The sequence below is a fragment of the Schistocerca americana genome, chromosome 4 (assembly GCF_021461395.2).
Source record: "Schistocerca americana isolate TAMUIC-IGC-003095 chromosome 4, iqSchAmer2.1, whole genome shotgun sequence".
NCBI classification, from domain to species: Eukaryota; Metazoa; Arthropoda; class Insecta; order Orthoptera; family Acrididae; genus Schistocerca; species Schistocerca americana.
The window spans coordinates 216,049,219-216,076,116 of NC_060122.1; positions in this window are offsets into that span (position 1 = coordinate 216,049,219).

The window sequence follows — 26,898 nt, forward strand, 5'->3', positions numbered from 1 at the left end:
GTATCACATATACGACGATTTTTGATGCCTGCTAACAAGTCGCCTGTCCATGAATCGGACAGCCGCGCGGAGTGGCCGCGCGGTTTGAGACGGCATGTCACGGGCTGCGCGGCCCCTCCCGCCGGAGGTTTGAGTCTTCCCTCTGGCATGGGTGTGTGTGTTGTTCTCAGCATAAGTTAGTTTAAGTTGTGTGTAAGTCTAGGGACCGATGACCTAAGCAGTTTGGTCCCTTAGGAATTCACACTTATTTGAACATTTTTTGAAACAGACAATAACCTTCCAAGTGAATTTAGTGAATGCTTAAGTGAAATATGAATCACTTTTTCGAACTGCCGGCAGCCTGAGCAGGAAGCTATGAACACATGTAGTAAGCGGCTGGCGCGAAACTCACATATAAATAAAAATATTGTGTTACAGGCCTTGTCCAGGGGAAGTGCAGCATTCGGAATGTTTCCGCCCTCTTTCTATAGGTTTGATGCGGTCTGCCACGAATTACTCTCATACGCCAAACTCTTCATCTCGAAGTAGCACTTCCACCACATGTCTTGAATGATATGCTGCATGTACTCCAGTCTCTGTCTTTTCCTACTGCTTTTGCCCTCTACAGATCGCTCTGATATCATGGAGGTTATTCCCTGGTATCTTAACACATGTCATATCAGTCTGTCTCTTCTTCTCCTCAGTATTTTCCGTACGTTTGTTTCTTCACCGATTCTACGGACAACCTTCTCATTCTTTATCTTATCAGTCCACCTAATGTTCAACAGTCATCTGCAGCGCCACTTCTCAAATACTTCTACTGAAATATTGTTTATCGTCTCTGTAACACTCTCGCACCAGCCATACGATTCCGTGTCGAAAGTGCCCCATTCTTCGGTCGAACTTGCCTGTCCCTTCTATCAGCACTACTTGACAATAGTCCCGGATTGATTAACAGTACTGAAGATTCTGTCGAATAAACACCTTCTAAGCCACTTCTTTAGACGGTGAGTTATATTTCGGTAAGATTCTTCCTATGAATCTCAGTCTGGTTTTTGATTTTCCTACTGTTCGTCTTATGTGGTCATTCCACTTAATCATTTTCCGGACTGATACTTCTTAATATTATTCGGTGGTTTCCGTTTCCATTAATTTGCCTCCAATAGTGCAGTTGTACATTAGTGCATTTCTTTTCCTGTGTTTGAGCAATGTGATAGCCCATTTACATTCAGGGTCAACTGCGTCACTGGACCATTCATCAATCTTTTGTAGGTCTTTCTGCTAATCGATACTGTCTTCTGGCGTTCATACTTTGTTATGGAAAACTGGAACATCTGCGAAAAGCCCTAAAGAGCTACCGATTCATGCTACTAGATTATTTATGTACCTCTTGAACAGTAACGGTACTATCACACATCCAAGGGTTACCCCCCGGTTATTACCCATCCATCTGTAGATTTTGGTCCATTAAGAGCACCTTATTGATTACTATCTGTTTTGAATCTAGTAGCAAGTCTGTCCGATACTCGGTAAGCTCGTATTTTTTCACTAAATGGCAGTGCGGCACGGTGTCAGATACATTCCTGAAGTCGAGAAACAAGGCATCAGCGTCAGCGCCGAAGTCTTTAGCGCTGTGGACCTATAATACAGCGCAAACAGTATCGCAACGTCCCTGTTTGCGGAAACCATATTGATTTTTATAGAGGAGACTTTTGGTCTCCAAAAACGTCATAACACTTGGGCATAAATCATGTTCCATAATTCTACAACAGACTGACGTTAACGACCTATGCATATAGTAATGTCCCTTTGTCCTACGACCCTTTTTGAAAACAGGAATGATCTGCGTTTTTCCCTAGTCGTAGGTACCCTTAGTTGCTCTAGCTGTCGCGTAATCCCCACCGCACACCCTTTTTTTACTTTATATGCAGTTTATATGGCACAATATTTCAATTTTATACTGCTTATTGTTGCGAGCACTACAGATAAAATACGATTCCCACAATTAGTTTCAGCAGCTGAAAATATTTTAACTTTATGCACTTTGACCTATTATGTGGGGATACGCACAACACTGAAATATTTCCTGCTGTGGACGTACGATCTTTAATTTGCAAACTATTTTTATATAACACTGATCTGGCTTCTTAGATATGGAACATGGTATCATTACTGTAACTATTTATGGAATAAAAAAATGCCCTTCGCTACTTTCATCTCTTGAATGCACTGAAAATTACTCTTATTACCTGTACGGAAGTTACAGTATGTTACGTTGGCTAAACCTAAAAGCTGCAATGGATTTTTTTAAATATATGAACACTATTAACTGCCACGACTAACATGAGAGCATGAAACATAAAAAAATGAGATTTGATTTTTATGTTATTAGCCAGAATAGGTGTTGCATAGCAGTCTTTGATAACACACAACTAAAATTTTATCACTCATGAATTATTTACGTAAATGATAACATAATAGCAGCTGCCAATGTCCACCTGAAAATGACGTAATAAAATCCACAGTTTCCCTCTGAAGTCTCCAGGAAGCTGAAAGAGATAATTTCAATGTACTGTTACCTGCCCGCTATATTTCGGGAAAACTGCTCTCATTCAGTTTAATTTGAATTTGCCGCGGCAGTGGTTCCCGCGATCGCTGCACTGTTCTACATCGTGAAAAATTCCTAATATGCTGTAAACGGCTAGGAATTTGGAATGAAATCTTGGGCAAGCTAGCAACAAATTATTACAGGTAATAATTTTAACAATTTCTATACTAAAAAAAATCATAAATTGAAATTAAACACCTTTTACTAATCTCAGCCTCCAATGGCGTCTTTCTCGATTAAAGGACAAACGAAGGCTACCTAAGCATTCCAGCCAGTGTCACAGGCTCTTACGACTTTAACGGCTACAAGAAGACAGAGATAGTAATGTTTTACTCCACTATTACAGGCAATTTAATATGCATTTTGTAATTATTTCTAATTATCACTGTCTGCTTCGATACATGCATTCGCCGACCACAGACGTTATTTGTGAAATATGGGTACATAAATATTGCACAAACATAAAAATGAAAAATTGATATTCCCTTTTATACATAGTCTACAACCATTCATACAGTAATGAAATAATAATAATTATAATAATAATAATAACATAACGTCTGAGAAAGGAAAGAAATAATAATAATAATAATAATAATAATACAGATAAATGTTTATTATTTTTGTTATTTCTATATATTATAACGATTTTGTAAATGTCTTACCAAGAGACGTCACATAGCGATCTACGATGAACTGCTGATAGAATGGGAGAAAGTTACTTATTAACATTCGACAGCAATGAGAGGTGAATAATAAAATAAACAGCCGACACAGAGCAGGGAAAAAGAAAGAAAAGCCATTAAGATTATAGCAACGGTAAGAAACAAAACAGGCGCTACTACGGAGCATCTTGAATGTACGAACAGAACCAGAAGCAGAAGTGCTTTGCGAATACTGCATACCAACGCGTTTCTTCCTCTCCACACTTCGCACTGTCAACAGCTTCGAGGCAATGATTCAGAGAAGCGGCTACAGTTCTCCGAATGGTGTCTAGGTATAGACTGCAAAGCGATGTCCCATTTCTATGCAACATTTCGTTATGGTGAAGCATCGTGCACAAACTATGAGTGAATAAGTCGTAGCAGTAAGCACTTGTGTTGATTTGAAAATCTACGCTGGCTGAGAGAAAATGATTCAAATGGCTCTGAGTACTATGGGACTCAACTGCTGAGGTCATCAGTCCCCTAGAACTTAGAACTACTTAAACCTAACTAACCTAAGGACATCACACACATCCATGCCCGAGGCAGGATTCGAACCTGCGACCGTAGCAGTCGCGCGAACTGCCGTACCACGAGGACCTTTGACGGGGTAAGTTCAGATGCAATTCAAGGTATAATATCGTCTTCCTCGAATCGCTTTATAGCGTATATCAGTTCCCAGAGTCAACTTTTTGAGCACTCTACGTATCAGTGATAATAACTTCACGAATTTCTGCAGTGTTAAGTATTACACTTAAAGGGCCGGTTCGAGAACATTTTTTCACCAACCTATACATCATTTCGCGTTCCGCCCCCTCCTCCTGCAGACTTTAGTTACCTTTCTTGCGAGCTTTTACTCATGTTAGAAATGTCAATCTCACTCAGCAGCTAAGTGGTAGCGTTCAAATTTTTCTCTCTTTGGCCATAGGTTCGAATGTTGGCGCAGCATCAATTTAAATTGACGTCCCCATCACTGAAACGGCGTCAGTTGGAAATAAACTCGTGTCAAAATTAAAGCAACAATGGAAAGTATGCAAGGTTGCGTTTATTTTGCCAAAAAACTGTATAAACAGGCGATAGTAAAGTAGGAACAATCCAAGGAATACAGAACGTAATCAATGCAACGTGACGACAGACAAAAATGTTCTGCTGTTTTTTTCAACGTAACGGATTTGCACACACATTCTTCTAATGTGCTCAGTATGGCGTGAAACCGCATCTGCCACCAATACAAGACCTGACAGCAACGGGACATAATATGATTCAAATGGTTCAGAGCACTGTGGGACTTAACATCTGTGGTCATCAGTCCCCTAGAACTTAGAACTACTTAAACCTAACTAGCCTAAGGACATCATACACATCCATGCCCGAGGCAGGATTTGAACCTGCGACCGTAGCGGACATAATATGAATGATGTCATCAATCTCATGTTGAGGGCAAAACGGCCATTCTTCCCGCATAGCTGCTCGCAATTCTTGATAGTAGTTGGTGAATGCTGACGTGATGCAGTCCGTCTCCCTAGTGCGTCCCAGACATGCTGTATGGGATTCGAATCAGGAGAACGAGCAGCCCGCACTTAGTGTGCAGTATCTTCCTTTTCCAAAACAACATCAACCACCCATGCTCTATGATGTCGAGCATTATCTTCCATCAGTACGAAATATGACCCCCAAAGCACCTCGCAAAAACACGAGGTCCCAAGATTTCCTCACGGTACCTGACAGCAGTTAAATCTTGCTGATTCACTTTTACATTTTCGTGAAGAGGTGTTCGAGTAATCCCTTTAGATCCTCCTCGATATCGGTCTCTTTCCACAATATTTGGGTCCCGAAATTGTATTCCACGTACCCTCCAGATGAGATTCCGTCGAAAATAACTCTACATACGAAATCGGGACTCATCTGTGAATAGGACATTGGCCCATTTTTCGACCATCCACGAGGCTTGTTTATTGCCCCACTCTAGACGTTCCCTTCTGTGAAGACACGTCAGAGGTAAAAGGACTCCAACAATATAGGCCACTCTGCTGAAGCTTTCTGTACACCGTTTGAAAACGTCCAGGGGATGTTGCGAGATCAAATGCCAGTTGCAGTGCAGTACTAAGGCGGTACCGTCGTGTCCTTACGGCCAAATAAGAGTCCACTCTTTCTGATGTGACATGTAGTCGGCCCTGTCCAGGTCTCCTGATTATACACTCCTGGAAATGGAAAAAAGAACACATTGACACCGGTGTGTCAGACCCACCATACTTGCTCCGGACACTGCGAGAGGGCTGTACAAGCAATGACCACACGCACGGCACAGCGGACACACCAGGAACCGCGGTGTTGGCCGTCGAATGGCGCTAGCTGCGCAGCATTTGTGCACCGCCGCCGTCAGTGTCAGCCAGTTTGCCGTGGCATACGGAGCTCCATCGCAGTCTTTAACACTGGTAGCATGCCGCGACAGCGTGGACGTGAACCGTATGTGCAGTTGACGGACTTTGAGCGAGGGCGTATAGTGCGCATTCGGGAGGCCGGGTGGACGTACCGCCGAATTGCTCAACACGTGGGGCGTGAGGTCTCCACAGTACATCGATGTTGTCGCCAGTGGTCGGCGGAAGGTGCACGTGCCCGTCGACCTGGGACCGGACCGCAGCGACGCACGGATGCACGCCAAGACCGTAGGATCCTACGCAGTGCCGTAGGGGACCGCACCGCCACTTCCCAGCAAATTAGGGACACTGTTGCTCCTGGGGTATCGGCGAGGACCATTCGCAACCGTCTCCATGAAGCTGGGCTACGGTCCCGCACACCGTTACCCCGTTTCCGCTCACGCCCCAACATCGTGCAGCTCGCCTCCACTGGTGTCGCGACAGGCGTGAATGGAGGGACGAATGGAGACGTGTCGTCTTCAGCGATGAGAGTCGCTTCTGCCTTGGTGCCAATGATGGTCGTATGCGTGTTTGGCGCCGTGCAGGTGAGCGCCACAATCAGGACTGCATACGACCGAGGCACACAGGGCCAACACCCGGCATCATGGTGTGGGGAGCGATCTCCTACACTCTCCGTACACCACTGGTGATCGTCGAAGGGACACTGAATAGTGCACGGTACATCCAAACCGTCATCGAACCCATCGTTCTACCATTCCTAGACCGGCAAGGGAACTTGCTGTTCCAACAGGACAATGCACGTCCGCATGTATCCCGTGCCACCCAACGTGCTCTAGAAGGTGTAAGTCAACTACCCTGACCAGCAAGATCTCCGGATCTGTCCCCCATTGAGCATGTTTGGGACTGGATGATGCGTCGTCTCACGCGGTCTGCACGTCCAGCACGAACGCTGGTCCAACTGAGGCGCCAGGTGGAAATGGCATGGCAAGCCGTTCTACAGGACTACATCCAGCATCTCTACGATCGTCTCCATGGGAGAATAGCAGCCTGCATTGCTGCAAAAGGTGGATATACACTGTACTAATGCCGACATTGTGCATGCTCTGTTGCCTGTGTCTATGTGCCTGTGGTTCTGTCATTGTGATCATGTGATGTATCTGACCCCAGGAATGTGTCAATAAAGTTTCCCCTTCCTGGGACAATGAATTCACGGTGTTCTTATTTCAATTTCCAGGAGTGTAGTTTCAGTCTCTATAAACTGTCGCCTCATCCGAAGAACGACAGATTGACTCGTAGTAAGCCATCGGGTCACAACAGTTTGCCACGCGGTGTATCCGCGCTGTCTGGGCGCCTTGTCACAGCTCGCACGGCTGCCCCAATCAGAGGTTGGAGTCCTCTCTCTGGCATGTGTGTGTGTGTGTGTGTTGTCCTTAGCTTAAGTTAGTTTCAGATAGATTAAGTAGTGTGTAAGCTTAGGGACCGATGAGCTCAGTACCTTGGTCCTATAGACCTCACCACAAATTTCCAAAGTCTGTAGGCATCTTCTCAGTGCGATACTGTGTACACAGTGATTGTGGGAGCGGGACTAACCTGAAAACACTACCCCGCTTGATAGGTACCCAGACGTTATTGTTGGCCTGGTTGTTAGTTGATCGGAATGCCATCTTCCGTGCAGAATGATGTCTGTTGACAGTTTGTATGACTATACATTGTGAATTAGACGTAGGACGGGGAAATAGCAGTACGTTGCTTTAATTTTGGACGCCAGTGCATTTACACACGAGAATTATTAGTTGTTTATCTTCACACATTATATTAAACTTATTATTTTGATACAGACGGAGGAGACGTGGAACATCTCCTGTAACATCTAAAAGAGTACAATAAGCAGTAACATAAAACATGGTGAAGTAGTATTGTATTTTTTGCTTAGGTAAGTCTTTGACGTAATTTGATCCTAATTAGACAGCGACTTAATAGAAAGGTTTACATCTATACTACCGTATAGAGACAAGCTGTCGTTTAATATTGTTACTATAAATAGCGATAATTTCTTACCCGATTTACTTCAACTTTATGCGATATTGTAATAAACGTTCGGATGAAGTTAGGTCACAGATTTTTCAAATAAATTCCGTATATATATATATATATATATATATATATATATATATATATATATATATATATATATATAACATTTTTACCTTAATATTTATTCTATTACATAAAGACAAGCCATTGTATAACGATATTATCTAGAATTTCTAAAAGTTCTTGAACGATTTACTTCAGATTTTTAGGTAATGCTTAAATTTGTCAAGAACTTTTCGAGAGTTTTGATAATAACGTTAAGCAACGGCTTATATGTAGCGCCAATGTTCATCTGAAAGCCAACGGCCCTGCCTCAGTGGTACCAACGGTTGCCGTCAGAGCACCGAAGTTAGGCGCTGTCGGGCTGGGCTAGCACTTGGATGGGTGACGATGCGGTCTGCCGAGGGGGTGCGTTCAGCCCTTGTGAGGCAAACTGAGGAGCTGCTTGTTTGAGAAGTAGCGACTCCGGTCTCGTAAACTGACATACGGCCGAGAGATCGGTGTGCTGACCACATGCGCCTCCATATCCGCCACACACCGTCAGGTGGCTTGCGGAGTATGGATGTAGATGTAGATATCCGCATCCAGTTACGGCTGAGGATGACACGGCGGCCGGCCGGTACCGTTGGGCCTTCCAAGGCCTGTTCGGATGGAGTTTAGTTTAGTTTATATCCATCCGAACGTTTATTAGGAGAATCGCTTTTAGAAAAGTTCTTGATCGATGTAGGTGAAATTTTTGCACCAGACTATAATGAATATTCAGACGGATATAAGCTGTATATTTTTTTAAGAAAAAAATGTACTGATTTTTTGTGAAAACCATCTACGAGACTGAAAATGTTGCGCTATGCCGCCCTGTGAAAAATGTGATGTTTCGTGTCCTTTCTCGAAGTATTTTTAACTACCTATCAGGGCATTTACACGTTAGAAAAATAAGTTTATCTCATGCATATTCCTTTTCCTTCTGCATGACTTTAAACAAAAATTGTACATTGAAATATGTGCTGTTTTTGTTTCTTTCTCACGATCGGCTTTAATAGAAAACAGGATGGTCGTATTTGTAGGTTATCGGCTTATGAATAGAATACCACTACGGAATATGAATCGTCCAAAACTATGTAATCATACCTGTGCGCGAAATGATGTATTCGAAGCTACTGTCCTCACAGACGCAGCAGAAAGGGGATTCTGTCATAACGATTTACTCCTCATTTTAAGCGACTTCATTGCCCAAACACGGAGTCGTTGACAAAACGATAAACGAGGATCAAGCTCAGTGACAAGGAAGAGAGGGAAATGGGCAGCGGGGATTAGGCTGTATATCCAATTTCTGGGCATATTTAGTAATTCCGAAACATTGCCAGCATTGCTGATTTCAGACAAGTTTATACTTACAACGACAATATTTAATACTGAAGCCAGTGGCGATTCGTATCACATATTCCTAACTGTCTCTTAAATACTTTTCGGACCAATTATTGGTTCAAATGGTTCAAATGGCTCTGAGCACTATGGGACTTAACTTCTCAGGTCATCAGTCCCCTAGAACTTAGAACTACTTAAACCTAACTAACCTAAGGACATCACACACATCATGCCCGAGGCAGGATTCGAACCTGGGACCGTAGTGGTCGCGCGGTTCCAGACTGTAGCGCCTAGAACCGCTCGGCCACTCCGGCCGGCGACCAGTTATTAGAGGAACGAATTTGCCTCTATTGTTCTGTCACTTTTCGCTACTAATCATAGTGCACCCTATATACTACTACTACACTCCTGGAAATTGAAATAAGAACACCGTGAATTCATTGTCCCAGGAAGGGGAAACTTTATTGACACATTCCTGGAGTCAGATACATCACATGGTCACAATGACAGAACCACAGGCACATAGACACAGGCAACAGAGCATGCACAATGTCGGCACTAGTACAGTGTATATCCACCTTTCGCAGCAATGCAGGCTGCTATTCTCCCATGGAGACGATCGTAGAGATGCTGGATGTAGTCCTGTGGAACGGCTTGCCATGCCATTTCCACCTGGCGCCTCAGTTGGACCAGCGTTCGTGCTGGACGTGCAGACCGCGTGAGACGACGCTTCATCCAGTCCCAAACATGCTCAATGGGGGACAGATCCGGAGATCTTGCTGGCCAGGGTAGTTGACTTACACCTTCTAGAGCACGTTGGGTGCACGGGATACATGCGGACGTGCATTGTCCTGTTTGAACAGCAAGTTCCCTTGCCGGTCTAGGAATGGTAGAACGATGGGTTCGATGACGGTTTGGATGTACTGTGCCCTATTCAGTGTCCCCTCGACGATCACCAGTGGTGTACGGCCAGTATAGGAGATCGCTCCCCACACCATGATGCCGGGTGTTGGCCCTGTGTGCCTCGGTCGTATGCAGTCCTGATTGTGGCGCTCACCTGCACGGCGCCAAACACGCATACGACCATCATTGTCACCAAGGCAGAAGCGACTCTCATCGCTGAAGACGACACGTCTCCATTCGTCCCTCCATTCACGCCTGTCGCGACACCACTGGAGGCGGGCTGCACGATGTTGGGGCGTGAGCGGAAGACGGCCTAACGGTGTGCGGGACCGTAGCCCAGCTTCATGGAGACGGTTGCGAATGGTCCTCGCCGATACCCCAGGAGCAACAGTGTCCGTAATTTGCTGGGAAGTGGCGGTGCGGTCCCCTACGGCACTGCGTAGGATCCTACGGTCTTGGCGTGCATCCGTGCGTCGCTGCGGTCCGGTCCCAGGTCGACGGGCACGTGCACCTTCCGCCGACCACTGGCGACAACATCGATGTACTGTGGAGACCTCACGCCCCACGTGTTGAGCAATTCGGCGGTACGTCCACCCGGCCTCCCGCATGCCCACTATACGCCCTCGCTCGAAGTCCGTCAACTGCACATACGGTTCACGTCCACGCTGTCGCGGCATGCTACCAGTGTTAAAGACTGCGATGGAGCTCCGTATGCCACGGCAAACTGGCTGACACTGACGGCGGTGGTGCACAAATGCTGCGCAGCTAGCGCCATTCGACGGCCAACACCGCGGTTCCTGGTGTGTCCACTGTGCCGTGCGTGTGAACATTGCTTGTACAGCCCTCTCGCAGTGTCCGGAGCAAGTATGGTGGGTCTGACACACCGGTGTCAATGTGTTCTTTTTTCCATTTCCAGGAGTGTATATTTGAGCACTTGACCGCCCGTGTCACCCTTCTCAGCTTGTTTCCCGAAGCGTCCGCTTATAACATTCGGGCCTCAAACCGGTCCCGTACACATAAGTTTGGAACAATAGGGCGGAATTTAACGTGACCTCTTCTCCTGACAGCCGGACAGGGTTTCATGTTGCCCACATGTTATGTCTTTTAAATCGTCTTTGAATTGACTTTGAAATGAAATAAAGGAATTAATCTTTGTACTTAAAGAAATGAGGCAGTTACGAATGTCTTTAATTACTGGTGGATGTCAGAAAATCGGCCACGTCGTCCGCTTTAACTTGGCGAAAACCGCAGGTTGATGTATACTCTAAGAAAAAAAAGAAAAGGAAGACGTAACTCGAAGTAATTATTCGATTGGGATGGAAATCGTTGCATGTGATGTACCAACAAACAAGTGCTTACAGTTCCAGGAAAAATTGGATGATTTATTCAAAAGGAAGAGCTTCGCCGATGAAGCAGATCAATAATGCTTCTGGCCCTAATGCAAGCAGTTATTCGGCTTGGCATTGATTGGCAGAGTTGTTGGATGTCTTCCTGAGTGGTATGTTACCAAATTCTGTCCAATTGGCGCGTTAGGTCGTCAATATCCCGAGACGGCTGAGAGTCCTTCCCCTAATACCACAAACATTCTTAGCTGGGGAGAGATTCGGCGACCTTGCTGGCCAATGTAAGTTTTCGCACGCGATAGAAATTCTCGACGTGTGCGGGTGGGCATTATCATGCGGAGATGTAAGCCCAGGATCGCATAGATGAACTGGGCATAGAATATCGTCGACCTACCACTGTGCTCTAAGATTCCGTAGATGAGAAACAGAGGCCCCCTGCTGTGAAAAGAAATGGCGGCTCAGACCTCGCTTCAAGTTATGGAACCGTTCAGCGGGAGGCAGGTGTCCCACCACTGTCTGGGGCGTCTCCATATACGTACGTCTTCATTGGTCATCGGGGCTTGGAAACTCACTGACTGGAGTAGAATTATCTCCAGTGGAGAGCCCCTCTTCGAACTGAGCTCTGGAGCCAAGTGAAGACGTGTCTGGAGAAGCACCGGGCAGTGGCGTGATACCGCCGCCATACGGTCCAACAATTAGGGGTGACGGTCTGGGCTGCCATTTATTTTCATAGCAGGACCCCTTTGTTTGTCATCCGCGCCAACCTTACAGCTCGACGTACATCGGCGATATTCTATGCCCCGTTTTGGTGACCTTCGGAGGCATCCTGAGCTTTCATTTCAGCAAGATAATGCCCACACGGACAGAGTTTCTAATGTTGGTCTTAGTGCTGGCCATACCCTACAGAGACCAGGAAGGTCGCCGGATCTCTCTCCAATTGAGAATGTCTGGAGCATACAAGAAAGCCTTTTCCAACCAGCTCGGGACTTTCACGATCTAATGAGCCAATTGGACATAATTCGGCACGATATCCTTCAGGAGCACATCCAAGAACTGTATCAATTAACTCCAAGCCGAATAATCGCTTGAATTAAGGGCGGAAGTGGAGGAACGCGTTACTGACTTTCTCAATTTGTGAAGCACTTTCTTTTCAATAAATCATCAAACTTTTTTGTGTAATTGTAATCCTCAAACATAGAAATTGTATGGCCAACCGGTTGCAAGTAACTGTTTGGTACATTGATCTAGGTTTCGACACCTACTATGGGTGTCTTTATCAGAACGAAATTGTAAGAAACCGCAAAATTACATTGCGAGAAAGGAATGGTCAGAAATTAGAGCAGCTATGCCAAGTCAAAATAAAAGTCACGTATGACTAGCTAGGAATAACATCTGACATGATGTGCTGTTTCACGGTTCCTCAAAACTTCGTACTGGTGCAGACATCCCTAGTAGGTGTTGAAACCTAGGTCGGTGTTGTTGTTGTTGTGGTCTTTAGTCCAGAGACTGGTTTGATGCAGCTCTCCATGCTACTCTATCCTGTGCAAGATTCTTCATCTCCCAGTACCTACTGCAATCCACATCCTTCTGAATCTGTTTAGTCTATTCATCTTTTGGTCTCCCTCTACGATTTTTACCCTCCACGCTGCCCTCCAATGCTAAATTTGTGATCCCTTGATGCCTCAGGATATGTCCTACCAACCTATCCCTTCTTCTAGTCAAGCTGTGCCACAAACTCCTCTTCTCCCCAATTCTATTCAATACCTCCTCATTAGTTATGTGATCTACCCATCTAATCTTCAGCATTCTTCTGTAGCACCACATTTCGAAAGCTTCTATCATCTTGTCTAAACTATTTATCGTCCACATTTCACTTCCATACACGGCTACACTCCACACAAATACTTTGAGAAACTACTTCCAGACACTTCAATCTATACTCGATGTTAACAAATTTCTCTTCTTCAGAAATTCTTTCCTTGCCATTGCCAGTCTACATTTTATATCCTCTCTACTTCGACCATTATCAGTTATTTTGCTTCCTAAATAGCAAAACTCATTTACTACTTTAAGCGTCTCATTTCCTAATCTAATTCCTGCAGCATCACCCGATTTAATTCGACTACATTCCATTATTCTCGTTTTGCTTTTGTTGATGTTTATATTATATCCTCCTTTCAAGACCGTGTCTATTCCTTTCAGCTGCTCTTCCAAGTACTTTGCTGTCTCTGACAGAATTACAATGTCATCGGCGAACCTCAAAGTTTTTATTTCTTATCCATGGATTTTAATTCCTACTCCAAATTTTTCTTTAGTTTCCTTTACTGCTTGCTCAATATACAGATTGAATAACATCGGGGAGAGGCTAAACCCTGTCTCACTCCGTTCCCAACCACTGCTTCCCTTTCATGCCCCTCGACTCTTGTAACTGCCATGTGGTTTCTGTACAAATTGTTAATAGCCTTTCGCTACCTGTATTTTACCCCTGCGACCTTCAGAATTTGAAAGAGAGTATTCCAGTCAACATTGTCAAAAGCTTTCTCTAAGTCTACAAATGCTAGAAACGTAGGTTTGCCTTTCTTGAATCTATTTTCTAAGGTTAGCCGTAAGGTCAGTATTGCCCACGTGTTCCAATATTTCTGCGGAAACCAAACTGATCTTTCCCGAGGTCGGCTTCAACCAGTTTTTCCATTCGTCTGTAAACAATTCGTGTTAGTATTTTGCAGCAGTGGCTAATTAAACTGATAGTTCGGTAATTTTCACATCTGTCAACACCTGCTTTCCTTGGGATTGGAATTATTATATTCTTCTTGAAATCTGAGGGTATTTCGCCTGTCTCATTCACCTTGCTCACCAGATGGTAGAGTTTTGTTAGGTCTGGTCAGTGTACCAAACAGTTATTTGCAACCGGTTGGCTGTATAATTCCTATGTTTGAAGTTTACGTACGGATTGTTTGTACATGTGCATCACAGGTACCGATTTCCGTCCTATTTGGATAATTCTTTCCTTTTACTGGCCCCGCCCCCCCCCCCCCCCCCCCCCCACATCTCACTCTCTCTCTAGGTGCGTGTGTTCGGAGTGGCCTGTCTTGATTCCGTCACGCTGTGTTATTGAGCACAGGGGCCTAGGAACAGGTAGTATGAGGTAACGGTGTTACCTTCTGGTCGGCACGCAGCCACCGGTCGTTGCACTGCAGGTGAGAGGAGGGGACAGGTTCGGCGTCAGCTCTCGGCGCGTCTCTCTGCCTCTCCGCGGTAAGCGCATTACGGTCTGGCCGGGGCAGGCTGGCACACTCCGAAGCGCACAGCCCTGTCGCCCAGCAGGCGTCGCCACGAACCCGCCCCGCGTTCGCGCAGTATGCCTTCTGGCGCGTGGCTCTCAGCGTCTTACCAGCGCAACTGAAAGTGCATGATTCGCACACACACACACACACACACACACACACACATACACACACAAACACACACACGCACAAACAGAGCTGGGCGTTACCTTGTCACAGGCTCTCGGCACAGGTGTAATATAAACCGACTACAGCAGAAGCAAGAGCAGGGTCAGTGACACCGGCATTGAAACAATGGGCAGTGGAAGCACAGAGACTTGTAACCTCTACACTGCTAGAAGCAGAACCATTATTTCGGAGCTTAGAATCTATCGTGACTGCGTATCCCTGTCGCCTGCGTCATCCGTCGAACTGTACTTACAAGGGGAGGCCGCCAATTGTGAAATTCAGATTCGATTCATACTGCGCATAATAAAAGCTCATGGCCAGAGGTATAATGTGGCAAAGCACAAAGATGCACTTCTCAGCCGTTGTCGAGAAAATCGACAGTTAAAAGAAACCGTTGCGGTCAAATACTCTCTACGATTTTTAATTTTCTACACCGTCGTGGTGCAGCGATAAGCGGTCGGATTCATAATCCGAAAGTCGCCGGATCGATTCTCGCGCCATGCTACTTTTTTTTTTAGTATTTGTTTTTTGTAATTCAAATATATATATATATAATTTACCGGCAATCAGTCGCAAGAATTATGCATATAATAAGTTGTTGAAAGTCGTTTGTCGTGGAAAAACTAGCGATTTCGAACATCATTATGTTTTCCGCAAACAAAGTTGTATTTCACAAATGTTATTAATTGTCTTCATAATGTTAACCACGTATAGTTAACGGAAGACGTAGAAACGATATTCCGAAACGAATACGTATAGCGTAAGTCAAACGTTCGAATTAGAATAGAGACCCCACGAACACAAACTTGCTGTGGCAGGTATGAAATATAAACTCCGTTACTCGCTAGTTACACTTGAAGGACAGATGTTGAATGGGCCGAAACGAGCCGCCGCATAACAGCGTAGTTGCCTGCTAACTTCGAAAGAAGGTAGATGCGGTCTCTAGAGCAACTTATAACATCGTCGAAAATCAGTGCGGACGGGAGAGCTTTGGTACACCCTGTTAAACAAACGGAAAAATGGAGGCGGTACAAATGGAGAGCGATCCGTCTTCACCAACATGCATAAGCAATTCGTTAATAATTTATATATATATATATATATATATATATATATATATATATATATATATATATATATATATATATGAATTACAAAAAACTAATAATAAAAAAAATTGCATGGCGCGAAATTCGAACCGGCGACCTTCGAATTACGAACCCGAGCGCTTACCGCTGCGCCACGACGCTGTAGAAAATTGTTAATCGCATAGAGTATTTCACCACAACGATTTCTTTTAACTGTCGATTTTCTCGACAACGGCTGAGAAGTGCATCTTGGTGCTTTGCCACATTACACCTCTGGCCATGAGCTTATATTATGCGCAGTATGAATCGAATCTGAATTTCACAATTGGCGGCCTCCCCTTGTTAGGCAAAAATCTGTATCACATTAAGGACCATTTAAAATTAATTATAAACAGGCTAGATGACACGTGCGCGTTGATTATAAGGTGACCGGTTTCGATCATCACATATCATCTTCAGACCTTCAAAACTATACAAATGAATTGTCCATCAATATGATTTTGAAAGTCTGAAGAAGAAAATGGTTCAAATGGCTCTGAGCACTATGGGACTTAACATCTGAGGTCATCAGTCCCCTAGATATTAGAGCTACTTAAACCTAACTAGCTCTGAAGCAGATCATGTGATGATCGAAACCGGTCACCTTGTAATAAACAAGCCTTTACCATCTAGTCGGTTTTATATTTAACTTTAAACATTCGAATGTGATAGTTTTCTCCAACAAAGTTTTAAAAAATAAGGATTACTTACTGCTGATTTTAAACCTTATGACTAAAACGCGTGGGGTCGGACGTTACGATGGATGGCAGTAGAGGCAGGTCGAGGTCAGCATGCTGAAGACCGCCATCACAGGTCGCGGTGCGCTACCACACCTAAACTGATTGCTACAGGTGGAGTGAATGAAAAGAGCCTGCCGCATTTAATGGCCGAGATACATATTGATAGGATATCGGGATCTCATGTTTTTATACTGCTTAGCATCAGATCGTGAGAAGGCATAGGCCATGACCCCACTTGTAGGGAGCCACTGACTTGAAGAGATACTGGGGGTAAGGTGGTAGAAAACGCAACACAAATGAAAGGTTTGGAAACTAGCGAAATGAGGTATACTCTGAAATTAGCTCAGATCAACGTACTGTTAACCGAGGGCAGTCTCCATTGACATAGACACAATCACAGAGAGAGAAATATGAACCAAGTGAACTAGGTTTCGGCAACAAAAGGGGAGGAGGGCGGGGGAGGGGGGGGGGGGAGAAGGTGACAGAATTTAGTGAACCTTACCACACGGTTGATGCTGCTGCTTCCTCGTAGTATCGCGAAATGTTCGCTATCGCCAAACGACCGGAACGGCGATTGAAACCAAACATTATTATTAGGCAGTGTCAGATGTCATGGGCTGTAAGAAGCTCTACCGTCGCGTGGCGGAGCGTACGTCTGGACAAAAGGCGGTCGGGGGCGAGACGGCACTTGTTGGACCTTCCGAGTTTGACAGCTGGTAGGTACCTCACGTTAGTATGTCTACGCCTGAAAAAAGTAGTTCCTGTCCAACTTGCTGAGTGGACAAGCGACTAGCTGTCGCCTGCTAGGCTACGGGCCTGACCGCTTTCTTTATGCCCCGGAAATTCCTAATCTGGCTCAGACTCGGCAGTTGTGACGTGGGGATGTTTTGCGTTCTTGCGCGCCTCAAGACGAATGAGACGCTTCTTTTAAACTGCAGTCTTTTTAACGGCCGCAGGAATTTTAAACAATTTAATAATTCCTCTCAGAATGACGGCAACAGGGATTTCGGTTCCTCGGGAAATTATGATTACAAGGTTTCTTTCGTTTCTGTGATTATTTTGACGCTTCAGTTTGCGGTAGAATCTTTAAATACTTCAAAATGAAGTTGATATTCGACTTATGGATTGAGTGGCACTTTGTTCCTCGTCAAAAGATCCCGAATCTGTCACCTGGCGAGGGAACCTCCCCAACGCACTCCCCTCAGATTTAGTTATAAGTTGGCACGGTGGATAGGCCTTGAAAAACTAAACACAGGTCAATCGAGAAAACAAGAAGAAGTTGTGTGGAACTATGAAAAAAATAAGCAAAATATACACACTGAGTAGTCCATGCGCAAGATAGGCAACATCAAGGGTCATGTGAGCGCAGGAGCGCCGTGGTCCCGTGGTTAGCGTGAGCAGCCGCGGAACGAGAAGTCCTTGGTCCAAATCTTCCCTCGAGTGAAAACTTTAATTTTTTATTTTCATACAGTTATTATCTGTCCGTCCAATGCGAGGTAACTGCGCCGTATTATGGGGGCGCTACACCTAAACGGAAAAAATTTAAAACGTTAAAAACATATGTTTTGTCAGAGCACAGGAAAACTGTGAAACTGTTGCATTCATTTGTTGCAGTTTATGTGAAAACTCTTATGTTTTCATCACTTTTTTGGGAGTGATTATCACATCCACAAGAAAACCTAAATCGGGCAAGGTATAAGAATCTTTTTACTCATTCGCCAAGTGTACAAGTTAGGTGGGTCGACAACATATTCCTGTCATGTGACGCACATGCGGTCACCAATGTCGTATAGAATATATCAGACATATTTTCCTGTGGAGGAATCGGTTGACATATGACCTTGCGTTCAAATGTTGCCATTGGAGAGGCACGTCCTTTCGTCTACTAATCGCACGGTTTTGCGGTGCGGTCGCAAAACACACACACTAAACTTATTACAGTGAACAGAGACGTCAATGAACGAACGGACAGATCATAACTTTGCGAAATTAAAGAAAGTAAACTTTTCACTCGAGGTAATACCTGAACCAAGGACTTCTCGTTCCGCAGCTGCTCACGCTAACCACGAGACCACGGCGCTCCTGAGCTCACCCTGTCCTTGATGTGGCGTATCTTACAAATGGGCTACTTATTCTGTAAATTTTGATTATTTTTTCATAGTTCCACACAACTTCTTCCTGTTTTCTTGATTGATATGTGTTCAGTTATTCAAGACCTATCCACTGTGACAACTTACAACTAAATCTGAGGGGGGTGCGATGGGGAAGTTCCTTTGTGAGTATTAATGAGTATTAATTACCCTCAACTTGTCCTTTGTTTCCGGCCTTGCTAGCCCGCTAGCCCGTTCATCACTGCACGATGTGTTACATCACCTAATCAGCGGCTTGATGGGTGTAAGCCACGCTAGGAATGCATCGACACGAGCTTATGTTCTGGCGTGGATGCTACAATGACGACACGGATGGCATAAGGCCATTGAGGTGGCGAGACGACTCTGGAGGCAGGGGATAGGTCTGCTTGAAGTGTAAGGTGTCGTGCTGAATCTCAAAATGGCTCTGAGCACTATGGGGCTTAACATTTGAGGTCATCAGTCCCCTAGAACTTAGAACTACTTAAACCTAACTAACCTAAGGACATCACACACATCCACGCCTGAGGCAGGATTCGAACCCGCGACCGTAGCGGTCGCGCGTTTCCAGACTGAAGCGCCTAGAACCGCTCGGCCACAACGGCCGGCTGTTGAGTCTCGCTGCGACCTCGCGGCCAACGGCAGTGGAATCCGCCCCCAAACGCTGGAGAGACTGCAGGCTCCCTCTATGACAGAAAAGCGGCTGTATATTTGGGGGGGGGGGGGGGGAGGTAGGCCACGAAATGAGCTGCTGATCGAAAGCGCCTACGCCCTTCCCATCAGTCTCGGCAAGGATGGCGGCGCTGAGGCTTAAAGCGTCTGAGCTTACAGGGAGGGGCTTTCTGTGCCATAGAAACTTATAGTGAGCTAGCTAAACTGCTGGTACACTGACTTATTTACCTACTGAGCCGTGCCACGAGTCGATAGTTTGCAGCCGACTTGGCTTAATCTTTGGCCGCTGGTCTCACAGTTATGGCACTGAGTCTTTGCCGGCCGCGCACGCTCTCTCGCTCTCTTGGAGTTGAACCCAAGAGCGGGAATGAAGTAATGTTGCAAGCAGTCGGTCGGGAGTGTGCGGTCTCTGGTACGTGACGCGGGTCGTATGGGCCGTTCCGGGTAGTCCCGAACTTGTTATGCTGGATCTTCGGATGCGCGGAGCGTGCCTCGGAGGAAGTTCGAAAACATCGAGTCAGAGGACCAGAGCAGCGCGATCGTGTGAAGCCGCCGGCCGAAGTGGCCGTGCGGTTAAAGGCGCTGCAGTCTGGAACCGCAAGACCGCTACGGTCGCAGGTTCGAATCCTGCCTCGGGCGTGGATGTTTGTGATGTCCTTAGGTTAGTTAGGTTTAACTAGTTCTAAGTTCTAGGGGACTAATGACCCCAGCAGTTGAGTCCCATAGTGCTCAGAGCCATTTCGTATGAAGCCGGGAGACGATAGCTGGCAGCGGACGGGTCGTTGCAGGCCGAGGGGCGCATTTTGCTGTTGCCTTCCAGCTCCGGGACGATAGCGGCCAACAACCCGCAGCCGGAAGCAGTCCTCCCGCGAGCCTTCACTTAAAACACTCGATGAACAGCTTCTAGATCATTATGATATAATTCAATTCTAATGCGACGTACTTCATAGCGTGGCTTGCATGCCACGAAGTCCTCCTTGTGCGTCTCCGTCGTTGTGTTTTTGTAAGTGCACGCTTGCTAGTGTATGGTGTTTGTGAAATGAGCTTTTCTGACGTAAAGCTGTTATTATTGTCACTGGAATCTATCGCCACATTTGGCTAAGCTCAGTCGCTCGTGGAGAAAATCCTGCTACTATATTTGTTGGTTATTCATTTACTGTTTTCTTCTGATGTCTATATACACTCCTGGAAATTGAAATAACAACACCGTGAATTCATTGTCCCAGGAAGGGGAAACTTTATTGACACATTCCTGGGGTCAGATACATCACATGATCACACTGACAGAACCACAGGCACATAGACACAGGCAACAGAGCATGCACAATGTCGGCACTAGTACGGTGTATATCCACCTTTCGCAGCAATGCAGGCTGCTATTCTCCCATGGAGACGATCGTAGAGATGCTGGATGTAGTCCTGTGGAACGGCTTGCCATGCCATTTCCACCTGGCGCCTCAGTTGGACCAGCGTTCGTGCTGGACGTGCAGACCGCGTGAGACGACGCTTCATCCAGTCCCAAACATGTTCAATGGGGGACAGATCCGGAGATCTTGCTGGCCAGGGTAGTTGACTTACACCTTCTAGAGCACGTTCGGTGGCACGGGATACATGCGGACGTGCATTGTCCTGTTGGAACAGCAAGTTCCCTTGCCGGTCTAGGAATGGTAGAACGATGGGTTCGATGACGGTTTGGATGTACCGTGCACTATTCAGTGTCCCCTCGACGATCACCAGTGGTGTACGGCCAGTGTAGGAGATCGCTCCCCACACCATGATGCCGGGTGTTGGCCCTGTGTGCCTCGGTCGTATGCAGTCCTGATTGTGGCGCTCACCTGCACGGCGCCAAACACGCATACGACCATCATTGGCACCAAGGCAGAAGCGACTCTCATCGCTGAAGACGACACGTCTCCATTCGTCCCTCCATTCACGCCTGTCGCGACACCACTGGAGGCGGGCTGCACGATGTTGGGGCGTGAGCGGAAGACGGCCTAACGGTGTGCGGGACCGTAGCCCAGCTTCATGGCGACGGTTGCGAATGGTCCTCGCCGATACCCCAGGAGCAACAGTGTCCCTAATTTGCTGGGAAGTGGCGGTGCGGTCCCCTACGGCACTGCGTAGGATCCTACGGTCTTGGCGTGCATCCGTGCGTCGCTGCGGTCCGGTCCCAGGTCGACGGGCACGTGCACCTTCCGCCGACCACTGGCGACAACATCGATGTACTGTGGAGACCTCACGGCCCACGTGTTGAGCAATTCGGCGGTACGTCCACCCGGCCTCCCGCATGCCCACTATACACCCTCGCTCAAAGTCCGTCAACTGCACATACGGTTCACGTCCATGCTGTCGCGGCATGCTACCAGTGTTAAAGACTGCGATGGAGCTCCGTATGCCACGGCAAACTGGCTGACACTGACGGCGGCGGTGCACAAATGCTGCGCAGCTAGCGCCATTCGACGGCCAACACCGCGGTTCCTGGTGTGTCCGCTGTGCCGTGCGTGTGATCATTGCTTGTACAGCCCTCTCGCAGTGTCCGGAGCAAGTATGGTGGGTCTGACACACCGGTGTCAACGTGTTCTTTTTTCCATTTCCAGGAGTGTATATTAAAGTTCTGCTGCTTACAAATTTAATGCTTCTTAATGGATGTCTTAGCTCCTAGCGCTGAAATTTAACTGTTTCCTCCTTAGCGCTCATGTGGAAGTTACTTACTGATTATTAAATAACTTTTATTTGCTTCGTATGTGAGAAGCGTTCTGTTGAACATAGACCAGTGACTGCCCTTTCTGTCGTATCTTTTGGATACTCTCATGGTTGTTGAATTCTTGCTCAAGGGTGCCAGTGTTGATTGAAGTGTGGACGTATTCAGTACAGAGGTGTACCCGTGGTCTAAGACGCCGGCACGGTAGCTCAGCGGGTTCGGTCAGAGGGTTAGCAGCCCTCTGTAATAAAAAAAACTGAGTTAATCGATCAACAACGAACTTAAACGGATGTCTTACGACGTCCGCCCCGAGCAGATTAAACGAACAAAAGCGAACAAAATGAGATAAAAAAAAGGTAGCGTCTTTGGTTCATAATCAAAACGTCTTCGGTCCCGGGTTCGATCCCCGCCACTGCCTAAATTTTGATAAATTATCTGCATGGGCGGCAAGGACTTCCGCCATAAGAAGTCAGCCTCATTCTGCCAACGGCCTTGTCAAAGAGGGCGGAGGAGCGGATAGAGGTTCAGGGCACACTCTTGTCCTAGGGGTGGGAAAATGCCCCTAAAGGCGGAAGAATCAGCAATGATCAACGACATGAGGATGCAGAAGGCAATGGAAACCACTGCATTAAAGACATGTAACGTGTATCCACAGGACATGTGGCCTGTAATTGAAGAAGTGTCATGATAATCTCTCCATTGGCAAAAGATTCCGAAATAGTCCCCCATTCGGATCTCCGGGGGGGGGGGGGGGGGGAGACTGCCAAGGGGGAGGTTACCATGAGAAAAAGATTGCATAAGCAACGAAAGAATAACGTTCTACGAGTCGGGGTGTGGAATGTCAGAAGCTTGAACGTGGTAGGGAAACTAGAAAATCTGAAAAGGAAATGCAAAGGCTCAATCTAGATATACAGGGTTATTACAAATGATCGAAGCGATTTCACAGCTCTACAATAACTTTATTATTTGACATATTTTCATAATGCTTTGCACACACAAACAAAAACTCAAAAAGTTTTTTTAGGCATTCACAAATGTTCGATATGTGCCCCTTTAGTGATTCGGCAGACATCAAGCCGATAATCAAGTTCCTCCCACACTCGGCGCAGCATGTCCCCATCAATGAGTTCGAAAGCATCGTTGATGCGAGCTCGCAGTTCTGGCACGTTTCTTGGTAGAGGAGGTTTAAACACTGAATCTTTCACATAACCCCACAGAAAGAAATCGCATGGGGTTAAGTCGGGAGAGCGTGGAGGCCATGACATGAATTGCTGATCAAGATCTCCACCACGACCAATCCATCGGTTTTCCAATCTCCTGTTTAAGAAATGCCGAACATCATGATGGAAGTGCGGTGGAGCACCATCCTGTTGAAAGATGAAATCGGCGCTGTCGGACTCCAGTTGTGGCATGAGCCAATTTTTCAGCATGCCCAGATACACGTGTCCTGTAACGTTTTTTTCGCAGAAGAAAAAGGGGCCGTAAACTTTAAACCGTGAGATTGCATAAAACACGTTAACTTTTGGTGAATTGCGAAATTGCTGCACGAATGCGTGAGGATTCTCCGCCGCCCAGATTCGCACATTGTGTCTGTTCACTTCACCATTAAGAAAAAATGTTGCTTCATCACTGAAAACAAGTTTCGCACTGAACGCATTCTCTTCCATGAGCTGTTGCAACCGCGCCGAAAAATCAAAGCGTTTGACTTTGTCATCGGGTGTCAGGGCTTGTAGCAATTGTAAACGGTAAGGCTTCTGCTTTAGCCTTTTCCGTAAGATTTTCCAAACCGTCGGCTGTGGTACGTTTAGCTCCCTGCTTGCTTTATTCGTCGACTTCCGCGGGCTACGCGTGAAACTTGCCCGCACGCGTTCAACCATTTCTTCGCTCACTGCAGGCCGACCCGTTGATTTCCCCTTACAGAGGCATCCAGAAGCTTTAAACTGCGCATACCATCGCCGAATGGAGTTAGCAGTTGGTGGATCTTTGTTGAACTTCGTCCTGAAGTGTCGTTGCACTGTTATGACTGACTGATGTGAGTGCATTTCAAGCACGACATACGCTTACTCGGCTCCTGTCGCCATTTTGTCTCACTGCGCTCTCGAGCGCTCTGGCAGCAGAAACCTGAAGTGCGGCTTCAGCCGCACAAAACTTTATGAGTTTTTCTACGTATCTGTAGTGTGTCGTGACCATATGTCAATGAATGGAGCTACAGTGAATTTATGAAATCGCTTCAATCATTTGTAATAGCCCTGTGGTAGGAGTCAGTGAAGTGAAGTGGAAGGAAGACAAGGATTTCTGGTCAGATGAGTATCGGGTAATATCAACAGCAGCAGAAAATGGTATAACAGGTGTAGGATTCGTTATGAATAGGAAGGTAGGGCAGAGGATATGTTACTGTGAACAGTTCAGTGACCGGGTTGTTCTAATCAGAATCGACAGCAGACCAACACCGACAACGATAGTTCAGGTATACATGCCGACGTCGCAAGCTGAAGATGAACAGATAGAGAAAGTGTATGAGGATATTGAAAGGGTAATGCAGTATGTAAAGGGGGACGAAAATCTAATAGTCATGGGCGACTGGAATGCAGTTGTAGCGGAAGGAGTAGAAGAAAAGGTTACAGGAGAATATGGGCTTGGGACAAGGAATGAAAGAGGAGAAAGACTAATTGAGTTCTGTAACAAATTTTAGCTAGTAATAGCGAATACCATGTTCAAGAATCACAAGAGGAGGAGGTGTACTTGGAAAAGGCCGGGAGAAACGGGAAGATTTCAATTAGATTACATCATGGTCAGAAAGAGATTCCGAAATCAGATACTGGATTGTAAGGCGTACCCAGGGGCAGATATAGACTCAGATCACAATATAGTAGTGATGAAGAGTAGGCTGAAGTTCAAGACATTAGTCAGCAAGAATCAATACGCGAAGAAGTGGGATACGGAAGTACTAAGGAATGACGAGATACGTTTGAAGTTCTCTAACGCTATAGATACAGCAATAAGGAATAGCGCAGTAGGCAGTACAGTTGAAGAGGAATGGACATCTCTAAAAAGGGCCATTACAGAAGTTGGGAAGGAAAACATAGGTACAAAGAAGGTAGCTGCGAAGAAACCATGGGTAACAGAAGAAATACTTTAGTTGTTTGATGAAAGGAGGAAGTACAAACATGTTCCAGGAAAATCAGGAAGACAGAAATACAACTCGCTGAGGAATGAAATAAATAGGAAGTGCAGGGAACCTAAGACGAAGTGGCTGCAGGAAAAATGTGAAGACACCGAAAAAGATATGATTGTCGGAAGGACAGACTCAGCATACAGGAAAGTCAAAACAACCTTTGGTGACATTAAAAGCAACGGTGGTAACATTAAGAGTGCAACGGGAATTCCACTGTTAAATGCAGAGGAGAGAGCAGATAGGTGGAAAGAATACATTGAAAGCCTCTATGAGGGTGAAGATTTGTCTGATGTGATAGAAGAAGAAACAGGAGTCGATTTAGAAGAAATAGGGGATCCAGTATTAGAATCGGAATTTAAAAGAGCTTTGGAGGACTTACGGTCAAATAAGGCAGAAGGGATGGATAATATTCCATCAGAATTGGGGGAAGTGGCAACAAAACGACTATTCACGTTGGTGTGTAGAATATATGAGTCTGGCGACATACCATCTGACTTTCGGAAAAGCATCATCCACACAATTCCGAAGACGGCAAGAGCAGACAAGTGCGAGAATTATCGCAAAATCGGCTTAACAGCTCATGCATCGAAGCTGCTTACAAGAATAATATACAGAAGAATGGAAAAGAAAATTGAGAATGCGCTAGGTGACGATCAGTTTGGCTTTAGGAAAAGTAAAGGGACGAGAGAGGCAATTCTGACGTTACGGCTAATAATGGAAGCAAGGCTAAAGAAAAATCAAGACACTTTCATAGGATTTGTCGACCTGGAAAAAGCGATCAACAATATAAAATGGTGCAAGCTGTTCGAGATTCTGACAAAAGTAGGGGTAAGCTATAGGGAAAGACGGGTCATATACAATATGTACAACAACCAAGAGGGAATAATAAGAGTCGACGATAAAGAACGAAGTGCTCGTATTAAGAAGGGTGTAAGACAAGGCTGTAGCCTTTCGCCCCTACTCTTCAACCTGTACATCAAGGAAGCAATGATGGAAATAAAAGAAAGGTTCAGGAGTGGAATTAAAATACAAGGTGAAAGGATATCAATGATACGATTCGCTGATGACATTGCTATCCTGAGTGAAAGTGAAGAAGAATTAAATGATCTGCCGAACTGAATGAACTGTCTAATGAGTACACAGTATGGTTTGAGAGTAAATCAGAGAAAGACGAAGGTAATGAGAAGTAGTAGAAATGAGAACAGCGAGAAACTTAACATCAGGATTGATGGTCACGAAGTCAATGACGTTAAGGAATTCTGCTACCTAGGCAGTAAAATAACCAATGACGGACGGAGCAAGGAGGACATCAAAAGCAGACTCGCTATTGCAAAAAAGGCATTTCTGGCCAAGAGAAGTCTACTAATATCAAATACCGGCCTTAACTTGAGGAAGAAATTTCTGAGGATGTACGTCTGGAGTACAGCATTGTATGGTAGTGAAACATGGACTGTGGGAAGACCGGAACAGAAGAGAATCGAAGCATTTGAGATGTGGTGCTATAGACGAATGTTGAAAATTAGGTGGA